We start from the raw sequence: 10,778 nt of genomic DNA, 5'->3' as shown, positions 1-10,778 counted from the left end.
CTTGTTACCCCACAGACACTGGAGTATTGATATTAAATTCAGGTGTTAACAATTCATCTAAAAATAGTGGATAGGTTTGGTTTTCTATCTTCAATTTTGTTTTACTTTCATAGGAAATCTTGTGACACCCTGAAATACATTTTTTTTAAAAAAATGTGAAGCTCTCTTAACAGCAAAAGTAGGATTTCATAAAGCATTTCTTATTAGTTATATTGCAATGAACTTATGCTATTTTTATGTAAATGTTTCTTCCAATTCTAAATGTCATCTTTTTTTTTTTTTTGAAAAAAAGATATTTTCAAATAAACAGGAGAGAATGCCCCCAATAACTGCAATAGTATTTTAAATTATCTGTTTATTTTTATTCTATATTAGAAAAAACAGAAATTTATATATAGGCCAAATGGTTTTGACTTTCACAAACAAATTATTATAGTTAAATGGATAGAATCAGTTCACCATTGTGCTAAATTAATCAAATTGGACAAAACCTGAACATAGTAGCAGTTCAGATAAATTTTATTGGCATCAACCTAATTAAATATAAACTCACAATGTTCCTTGATTGCTCTAGAAAAATGTTGATGGAGCTGAAGCGCCCATAGCTTGTGAAAAGAAAGACTTTATGACCTCACTTAAACTCTTTGTTTTATCTGAGAAAATCTGTCTTGACATGTCCATCAGTGTGGAAATGATCATTGAAATCTTTAATGGTCTGTCCCTTGGCAAAATGCCTGACATATAATCACTTGAAGCCTATTTAAAGTGTTTTGGATATTTTTTATCACAGACGTATTGAAAGAAAATAATATTAAGGAAAAGATAACTCTTTTATCCAGGCTATCTGATCTTTCTTATTATTAGGTACAGTGATGGTCCAGTGCTGTCTGTAGGCCTACTATCCTTTTATATAAATATTTTTGTAAAAAAACAAAAACCAAATTATTTAAAATAACATTTTATTTCTTTTTTAATGAAAGCAACAGCAATTATACTGTTGTACTCAGCCATTGTATAAACCAAATAAAGGGATGTTATTGCCTCCAAATTTTTTCGCTAATCAAAAACTTTAGCCTGATAGTCACTGTGATACATATCAGCCATAGTGATCATGTTTAATATAAAATTGCTGAAACTTTTTGGAGATGACAGCTAAAGATAAAGGCATTCACTTACTACTTAAGGAATATGAATTACTTGGGATGTCTTATAGCTTTGGTTTCTAGATATTTTTCAAGAAATATCCAGAATTATTGACCATGACCTAGAAAGCTCTAATTTGCTTTGTGCCTTAGGTTCATGGCATCTGCAAAAATCATTAACAGCATCAAAATATGCTGGGATATGATCCCAAAAGTTAGAATTAATATTGTCCTTTATTTTTCATATTAATAGTATGTCATTTCACTGGATATAATTGTACATGTTAACCGGAAAAAAATCCAAAAATAGAGCACAAGACACAGAACACTCATAGTAAAGTTACAAAATTATGAGATAAGCTTAAGAACAAGTTTAGTTCATTTGGCACTGCATTTTTGAGTTTAGCGTAATAGGCTTAGAATCTATTAAACTTTGAGATATTTACATACCAAATTCAGCAAAGAAGGTTCCCTCTTTTTAGTGACTGCAAAAGTCGACAATTAGGGAGAACAAGAATTTTGTTTTTTAAAAAAAATAAATTTGCAGTTTAAAGAATGATCTGTAGTACCTTGATATTAAATTGCAAAACACATACATTTTTTATTATTTGTGCTAAATATATAGATTTTCTGCTACAGTTTGAGCATTTTTAAATTAAAATATATCACTCATTCTGAATGTATTGATTTATAAATCTTTGTGCCAGTATTAAGTGAAAGGACTTTACAGTAAGTTAAAAAGATTTGGCAAGGCAGATTTCATTGTGTGAGTTCATTTAAATTTATATTTGTACCTCGTACTTCTATATTAAATATTTTCACTTTTTATCTTGAATTCTTAGTAAGTATTAGAATTTTGAAATGTCTTCTTATCTTCACATAGATATAATTCTCTTTAATATTTGTAATAGCCATGCTGCCCCATTAAATAACTTTCTATATGTGTTAGCTATTTAACCAAAAGAATTGATGGATCAGATAATTGTAAAACTAGCATCTTTGGATAATTCAGAATTAATTTAATCATTTCCCCTGTCTTTTTTGTGTGACATTATTGAATTCCAAGAGAAACCTACTCCAAGTAATAGTGCTATTTAGAGTACAGGCGGTCCTCGACTTATGACCACCATGGAGCCCCAAAAATATAAATGTTTTAAATAAAGGGTTCTTTCAGTCATTCTTACTGTTACTAGAAGTAGAGTATCTGTCTTCACAGGAAACTAGTCAGTACTAGTGACTCAGAAATGGCAGGCATTCTCTGAAAGTGAAACGTTTATTGGGTAGTTTTGAGTATGTCAATAATTTCTAGATTTTGTTCTCATCAGGAAAATGATTGTCTTTTCCCTCATAGCAGAAATATTAAATAATCTGCAAAATGAAAGTGTCATTTATTTTATTAATCTGAGGAAGAATATCTTCCCACCAAACAGACTTATTGTCATTTAATTGGTAGTTTATTGAATCAACAGGAAGTTGCCTTGCACGATTGAATAAGAGGTGTCTATTCATTTAATAACTGAAAGAGTGCCACAAAGTTTATTTAAAATGTTATCATTTCTGACATTTTCACTGTATAAAGTATGTAGCAGACCTTGTAAAATCCGTTTGGCTTGTTTGACAATTAATCCTAAAATACTATTGTATGAATGTTCAGAGTAATTACTTATTGTTTCTCTTGGTTAATCAAGAATGTACATAGTATGAAGCAAATATTGTTGATATTCTCTCACCCTTAAAAGTCACATAGCTTGGGTAGCCAAGTGAAGCCAGTGAATGTACATTAATACATAAAGTAAATATGAAATTTGCCTAGGTTCTCAAAACAGAAAAAATAGGTTCTATGTCATGCTAGATAATGTTAACTAGAGTACGCTACAATCAGTCAAAAGAACATAAGGTCTCTTTAGGACTTGCAATGCTTCAGTATATCAAGCCAATGAGAAAAAAGGTTAAGGTTGTGGAAATTTATTGAACAAATTTTATGTTACTATTAGAAAAGCTTCAAGGATTTAAAAAAAATGAAATGTAATTAGTTTTGGAAAGAATCCTCCTTGCTTGCCAGAATAAAATCTTACCAGGAATTCATTCATTCTGCCAATAATATGTTATAGAAAACATGAATGGGATTATAAAATATTTGCAACTTACTGATGTTTGCATTAGTTTATCACGTTGAAGTCAACACAACTTTACTTGCAAGGTACAGGATGTTCTATTCTAGCCAAAATAGAGACTATAGAATAATTTATTTGTGCAAGTTTTATTTTCCCACTTAAGTGGATATATTCTTCCTATAATAAAGATTTTTTTCTTCTATTCATCAATTATTTTTGTAATGTGAACAGATATCCATATTTATCTGCAGAAGTGTAAAAGGAAAATATTTAACTGATATCCTCGGGAAATGTGACTCGAAATATTCTAGTCTAGAATATCTGATAGATCAGATATTCATTTCATGTTTGGTAATCCATTATTTAGCAGCCATAACTTACTCTTTGATGGTATTTCCACTGATTATCTTCCTTTTTCAATTATTTCATTCTGTGTCCAAAATAGAATTTAATATTAGTTTAACATTTTCCTTCTCTTAAGAAAGAAGGAAAAAGGAAAGTGAAATTAGGAAGTTCAGTCCCATTGTTCAAATAAGTCAGGAATAGAACATTACAACAAGTAATGTAAGGGGCGTGCATAAGAGCACCAGCGTGCCTACTGTTCCTGTCCTAATGTTCCCTTTGATTGTATCCAATTCGTATGGTTATTTCATGCTTATACTTATATATGCTGTTGTGTTTGACAAATAAAAAAATAAAAAAATAAAATAAAAGTAAAATATGTGGTTGAAACAAAATAGAGAGTTATTTAGCATGAGGGAGTTAGCACTGGATAATGTTTCATTACTTTTTAATCTATTTCTTTATGCAAGCGTTAACACTTTCACTAATGTTTAATTCTGCAGTTTAGCTTTTATAGCACAGGTGTCAAACTTGCGGCGTCACATTGCCGTCACATGATGCTTTGTGATGTTCTTCCCCTTCACAGAATTGGGGTGGGTATGGCCTGCACGTGACACATCCGGCCTGCAGGCTGTCCGTTTGACATCCTGATTTATTTACCTCTAATTTAGACTTTATCATTTAAACATTCAAATTGAACCCATAGAATAGAATAGAATAGAATAGAATAGAATAGAATAGAATAGAATAGAATAGAATAGAATAGAATAGAATAGAATAGAATAGAATTTTATTGGCTTTATTATTATTTATTGAATGGATTTTAATTACCATTTATAAAGTTACTAAACCTATATTCATCATTGTAACATTTTTTTAAAAATCATGTCCTGCCTAAGGAAGAAAAAAATACAATTGGAACACAAAAGATTGAGGAAAGACAAAAGTGTAATTAAAATCGTTTAAATACGAAAAGAAATGAAGAACAAAGGTTCCATTCTTTGGAAACCATTGCTTATTTTGAATTATAATCATCATTAAGCCCAAAATTCAGCTGTAGGTTACGATGGTCGTAAAGTGGGTCATCAAATGACTGTGCCCAGTTTTACAACTTTTTTTGGTGGCAATCATAAAACAAGTTGTTTGGTCATTAAGTGAACACTGGTTGTTAAATGAACCCATTGTTTGCTATGGGGCATTTTTTGCTGCAAAAAATGTAAATGCTGACAAAAACATCTTAAATCATGGTCCCATTGACCGCAGGACCCTGCAGATGGCTATAAATGCCAGCCGCATTTCAAGTGCTCAAAATGCAGCTATGTGATTGTGGGAGGGACTGGACATCAGAACTTGAAATCTGGGTCATAAGTCTCGTTTTCAGGGACTGTCATAACTTTGAATAATTGCAAGGAGACAACTACTATACTAGTCAATGCAATTGATTTCCCAATAGCAGAAAAACTTGTCGATAACAGGAGTCATTAGCAATGTTTTCAGTCCTGGGGTAAATGAGCCAAATATGTTAGCCAGATACATGTCATGTGCATGATCATAAAAATGTAGCTCTTAATTAATTCTGCCTTCCCTTTCACATGTCACACTAACCAATCGTTAATAAAGAATAAAAACTTCAGCCTCAGATTCTCTTTTCTTTTCTTCTCTTCCACTGGGACAATTAAAAAGAGTTTTAAAATGTTTGCTTCTATTTTAATGTAAAGATGGAGCTAACTCCACTATAAGTACTCCTAAATTATGGCTTATATAAGAAATTTTTTTGCAATCATTGTTCAATTTATGATAATACCTTGTGAAGGGCAGTACATTTATCTGAGGCAGTGCTTCATTGTTGGATACAATGAAAGAAGCATGTTGTGCCATTGTGACACATTACTTTTGTACATGAATCTTTATATTGCCTGCCTATACCAAAGAAGTGGAATTCACTATTAAGTTCATGCCTTCCAGACACCTTTTAGTAATTGAAAGAAATCACTTGAATATTTTAACTATTTAAAATTAATCAGAATCCCTAAGCATTAGGTAATTGGTGAGCTATGATATCAAATTAACTATAATTTATTGGGCACTCTTGTGTAGTTCTTTATTCATTCAATAAGTTGTATTTTCTTTTGTTGTTATACTATATAAATACTTATTCTTTTCAAGGATATTTTGAAGTTCATAATAATATCCTGATGCGAAACATTCTTTTACTTTCTCAGGCAGTTTTTTTAAAAAAAAATTATGCAGCAAAGCATGGCAATGTAGCTAGTTGTATACTCAGTCATCTGTTTAATCCTTATCCCCTTCACATTGTCAATACCCATCTAATTCCACTTTAACAACAGTAATTGGCTGATGGAGTAGCAGATATAGATTTGTTTTCCTGATGACTCCTTGACTTTTTTCCTCTGGTAATACTAATAGAATTCCAAATCCTTATTGGTGTGATCATGTCATGAGTAGGTCAACAGTCATGTCAAGGTCCTATTGGAAACTTCATAGCCGACATCTTAATTTAGACTTAGCAATTGCCCCCCTCCCCCCATGTGCATTTGTAAGCAATTCTTTCAAGTCTCTCAGTCATTCCATTATAATAGAATTCATTTAATTCAAAAGGAATTACTTCATGATGTGAATGTATTTGGATCACTGCAGTTCAATAAAAATGAATCTAGGAACATCCGTTCTGAATTCTTGATACTTTTCAGCCTGAAAGGTAGAATTATTTATTTACATATTTGTTGACCATATATATTATCTTTTATACAATTTTATAGAAATCTTTTTTTTATTTTAAACCAAGGGCAGGGGAAGTCTTACTATATGGAAGAGTAACCATTATTTATCAAATGATATAAAATTATTTGTCATAGTTCCCTTGACATCTGAGGGCATTCAGTGACTCCTCACTAAATTTTCATGAAACCATTGCCAGCCAGTTCAAAAATCTATCATCTGAGATTTGTGCTCTTGATACTTTTATGTACCAATCACTTCTGTCCTAATTTTATTGTTGCTTGTTTAAAATCAACAATTGCAATCATTGTTTACCCAAAAATTGGTTGAGTAGAAATTTTGTCCATCCACTTGTAACAGTAGATTCAGCATTAATTTTGATAAAATATCAGTGGACACATGAAAAAATTCATTCCTGTTTTCAGTAAACCAACTGTCTGTTCTAGGCATGAGGTTAAAATATCATACTGTATAAGTTCAAAGATCTTATAACAGCACTAGAAATACCATAAAATATCTTACCAGAATTCTACCAGTGCTAAAAATGGGAATGTTTCAGGTCCTCCTCACAGAATACATTGACTGTGGATGAAGCAATAGACCCACTCTGTGGTGGCTCCCAATCTTCTCTCCCTGGGAAATGCCAGATCCCACTGGAATTTCATAAACAATCAACACATTTGTGTTCTAGTACATGTTTCTGCATGATTAGATTAGTTACTGTAAGGGTGCCTGTGATTTTAATAATGATTTTTACATAATTCCAAAAGTTTATATTCAATTTCCATGTTTGTTCCTTGCTCAAAGTCTGTCAAGATTGAGGCAGGTTGTAAATATTGTAAAATAAATTGAAATAGAAGTTAAACATTCCTAACAAAATAGCTAGATGTCTACAGTTCTGTGAAAAAACATTTGTCAACTTTCAGATTTTTTTGAACATTTGTTTGGTGTTGGTGCTGAAAGTAGGTCAAACTAGTAGAGACTGAGTCTACGAAAACCAATGTTACCAACATTTGGTGCTTGTTTCTTTTATTTCATAAATAAAATTATTCAACATGCAGTGTACCAATGTTAAAAATGTGTGATTGTTTACATTACCATTAGTTGCAGTAACTGCCACTGTCCACTTCCTGTAATTAGTGATCAGATTCTCATATTGTGATCTACTATTCTATGGCAAATTCCCTCAGTAACATTTGAGGGTTTTCTAGCATGAAATTCTTTTTTCAGATCTTGATAAAAAATCTCTGTGGGGTTTAGATCTGGAATTTTACTTGGCCATTCCAAAACATTGAATTTGTTCTTCTTCATCCATTCTCTTATAGACTTGCTTGTATGATTGGGATCATTGTCTTGCTGCATGATCCACTTGCACTTCAGTTTCAGCTGATGGACAGATGGCCCGTTACTCTTCTGTAGAATTCTCTGACACAAAGCAGAATTCATACTTCCTTCAATGATGGCACCGGGTCCTGAGGCAGCAAATCATCCCCAAACTATGTCATCTTCACACTTCTCAAGTTGGTATGAGGCTCAAAATTAGAACATAGTCTTTCATTTTTTCTAGATATAAAAGTCCCAGACTTTTTGATTCATTATTTCATAAAACTTTCCTCCAGGAAACTGGAGAATCAAATATGAGATGATCATCAGTATTATTCTTAGTAATTGCTTCTATGTTGCTGATCTCTCATTTTTATCCAGTGCTTCTTTGACAATGGAGTCATAAACATTGGTTTTAACTAAAGCAAATGAAGTTTGCAGATTCTGGATGTTGTTCCAGAGTCCTTTCTGATGTCCTGAGCTGCGCTCCTGAAATTATTTGATAAGATTGATGCATTTAAGAAGATTCACTATTGCCTGAAGTTTTCTTCATTTCAAGCAAATCTCTTAGCCATGAATTGGTGAAGCTTTGGAGCTTTAGAAATGTTTATGTACTTTTTTCCAGACTGATAGGCATCAGTGAGTTTTTAAAGAACATATTCAGAAATTTAATCACAATTACATTTAATTACTAGACAAGGTTTCTAGAATCTTTGTGGTGAAAACTTCATTCATTCCCTGTGGTGTATAGGGAAACCTTGTGAGATTTATATAGGACAGGGTTTGCACAAATTAGGCCATATTGCTAAATCAAGAACTCGCATAACTGGCCCTAGTTATCCCTTTAATTGATTGAATTAAAGGGAGGCATATTTTTTTTTCTATACTGGCACATTGCAAATCTGTTTACTATCTGAAATAAATTAAACAAGCACTAAACTTTGGAATTCTTTTTCAATCATTCAATATCAGTAAAACCCTCACCAAAATTGGATAGCTTCCATGGATATACAGTAAACAAGAATGGCTTTCACATAATTGCATCAGAAGATGACAAGCATGGCATAGAACTCTCCATTTGGGATCTCAGCAACTGATACTCAGAGGTTTCTTGCTTCTGATATTGGAGATATGTTGTCATCATGATTCATAGACATTTGTAATGCTGTTTTTTGGTCTTTCTTTTTGCAAACATCAACATTGGCAGCTATCATTACATTTTATGAAGAAGCAAATTTTATCATTCAGTAAATTTTATCATTCATTTACTGTGTTCCGGACCTGCCACCGTTCAGTATCATACAAAAAGAATATATAGTATATAAACACATATATGAGTAAATATAAAGAGGTATAAGCATATATATATATATAGGAAGAAGAAAAGAAAAAAACCAATAGGACAGGAACGGTAGGCACATTTGTGCGCTTATGCACGCCCCTTATGGTCCTCTTAGGAATGGGGTGAGGTCAATAGTAGAAAGTTTTTGGTTAAAGCTTTTAGGATTATGAGAAGAGACCACAGAGTCAGGTAAAGTATTCCAAGCACTGATGATTCTGTTACAGAAGTCATATTTTCTGCAATCTAGATTAAAGCGGTTGACATTAAGTTTAAATCTATTAGTTGTCTAGTATTATTGCAATTGAAGCTGAAGTAGTTTTTAACAGGAAGGACATTACAATAGATGATTCTGTGAGTTAAACTTAGGTCTTGTCGAAGGCGACGGAGTTCCAAGTTTTCTAAGCCTAGGATTTCAAGTCTGGTGGGATAAGGTATTTTATTGTTTTCAGAGGAATGGAGAACTCTTCTTGTAAAATATTTCTGGACACGTTCAATTGTATTGATGTCAGAGATGTGGTGAGGGTTCCAGACAGGCGAGCTGTATTCTAGAATTGGTCTAGCAAATGTTTTATATGCTCTGGTTAGTAGTGTGGTGTTTTTGGAAAAGAAGCTACGCAAGATTAGGTTTACAACTCTTAGAGCTTTTTTTGCTATGTAGTTGCAGTGGGCTTTGGCACTTAGATCATTTGACATGAAAACTCCAAGGTCTTTAACGGGATGGGGGTCATCTGTAAGGTAATGTCCATCTAGTATGTACTTAGTGTTTGGGTTCTTTTTTCCTATATGTAAGACTGAGCATTTGTTGGTTGAGATTTGGAGCTGCCAATTTTTAGACCAAGCGGTTAGATGATCAAGGTCGTTTTGAATGATAGATGTATTGTCTGTGGTGTTAAATAGTTTGACATCGTCAGCAAAGAGAACACAATTACTTGAGATATGGTCACAAAGATCATTAATGTATAGTATAAAGAGTGTTGGTCCAAGGATGCTGCCTTGAGGAACGTCACTCTTGACAGGAACAGGATTTGATAGAGCATTGCCAATTTTGACCGACTTGTTGTCTGTTAGACAGAAAAGCAGATATCCATTTGTGAAGGGGTCCTGAGATGCCATAGGATATTAGTTTTAGGAGAAGTTTATCGTGTACTACTGAGTCAAAAGCTTTGCAGAAGTCTATGTAGATTGCATCTATTGTTTTGCCTTGATCAAGATTTGTAGTCCATATGTTTTTACAGTGGAGAAGTTGTAAGTTACATGATAATTTTTTCCTGAAACCAAATTGTTTATTGGAGAGTAGGTTGTTAGTTTCTAAGTGTGAGGTAATGGATTGGTTGATGATTGATTCCATGACTTTGCAGGTGACGCAGCAAAGAGAGATCGGCCTGTAATTTTCCACTAAGCTGGGGTCTCCTTTTTTGAAGATAGGGATGACTGTGGCTAGTGACCAAAGTTTGGGAAGGGAACTGGTAGTGAAAGCTTTGTCAAAGATAATACTTAGGGGTTCTGCTATATTAATGGAAAGTTTTTTTAAGAAGTATGCACATAGTCCATCGGGTCCAATAGATAGCGATGGTTTTAAGTTATGAAGAGCTTTTCCAACGTTATCTTCTGTGAAATCTATATGAGTTAAGTCATCATAATCATTGCTGTTACGTTTGTGGAATGTCGGATATGTGTTATCGGAGTTAACAAAAACTGAGCCAAAGAAAATGTTGAAGAGGTTTGCTTTAACTGTTTCGTCATTGCATTCTTTGTTGTTAGAATCTTTTAGTGGTG

General features: G+C 32.8%; 1 protein-coding gene across 7 annotated transcripts in view; it reads left to right on the top strand.

The window, feature by feature from the left end:
* The window catches only part of GPATCH2 (G-patch domain containing 2), a 100,898-nt gene that overhangs the window by 25,910 nt on the left and 64,210 nt on the right, over positions 1–10,778 (top strand). For 2 of the 7 annotated variants that reach the window (XR_009152976.1, XR_009152974.1), the window contains exon 6: positions 7,663–7,861. The exons of 4 other annotated variants lie outside the window; for them this stretch is intronic. The gene's annotated coding sequence lies outside the window, so the exon portion shown is untranslated. The remainder of the gene's footprint in view (positions 1–7,662; positions 7,862–10,778) is intronic. One more of the 7 variants, XR_009152975.1, reaches the window with a different exon arrangement.

The sequence above is a fragment of the Ahaetulla prasina genome, chromosome 1 (genome assembly GCF_028640845.1).
Source record: "Ahaetulla prasina isolate Xishuangbanna chromosome 1, ASM2864084v1, whole genome shotgun sequence".
NCBI classification, from domain to species: domain Eukaryota; kingdom Metazoa; phylum Chordata; class Lepidosauria; order Squamata; family Colubridae; genus Ahaetulla; species Ahaetulla prasina.
The sequence above is the reverse complement of the archived record's forward strand: the minus strand, read 5'-3'. Positions and strand labels throughout refer to the sequence as shown.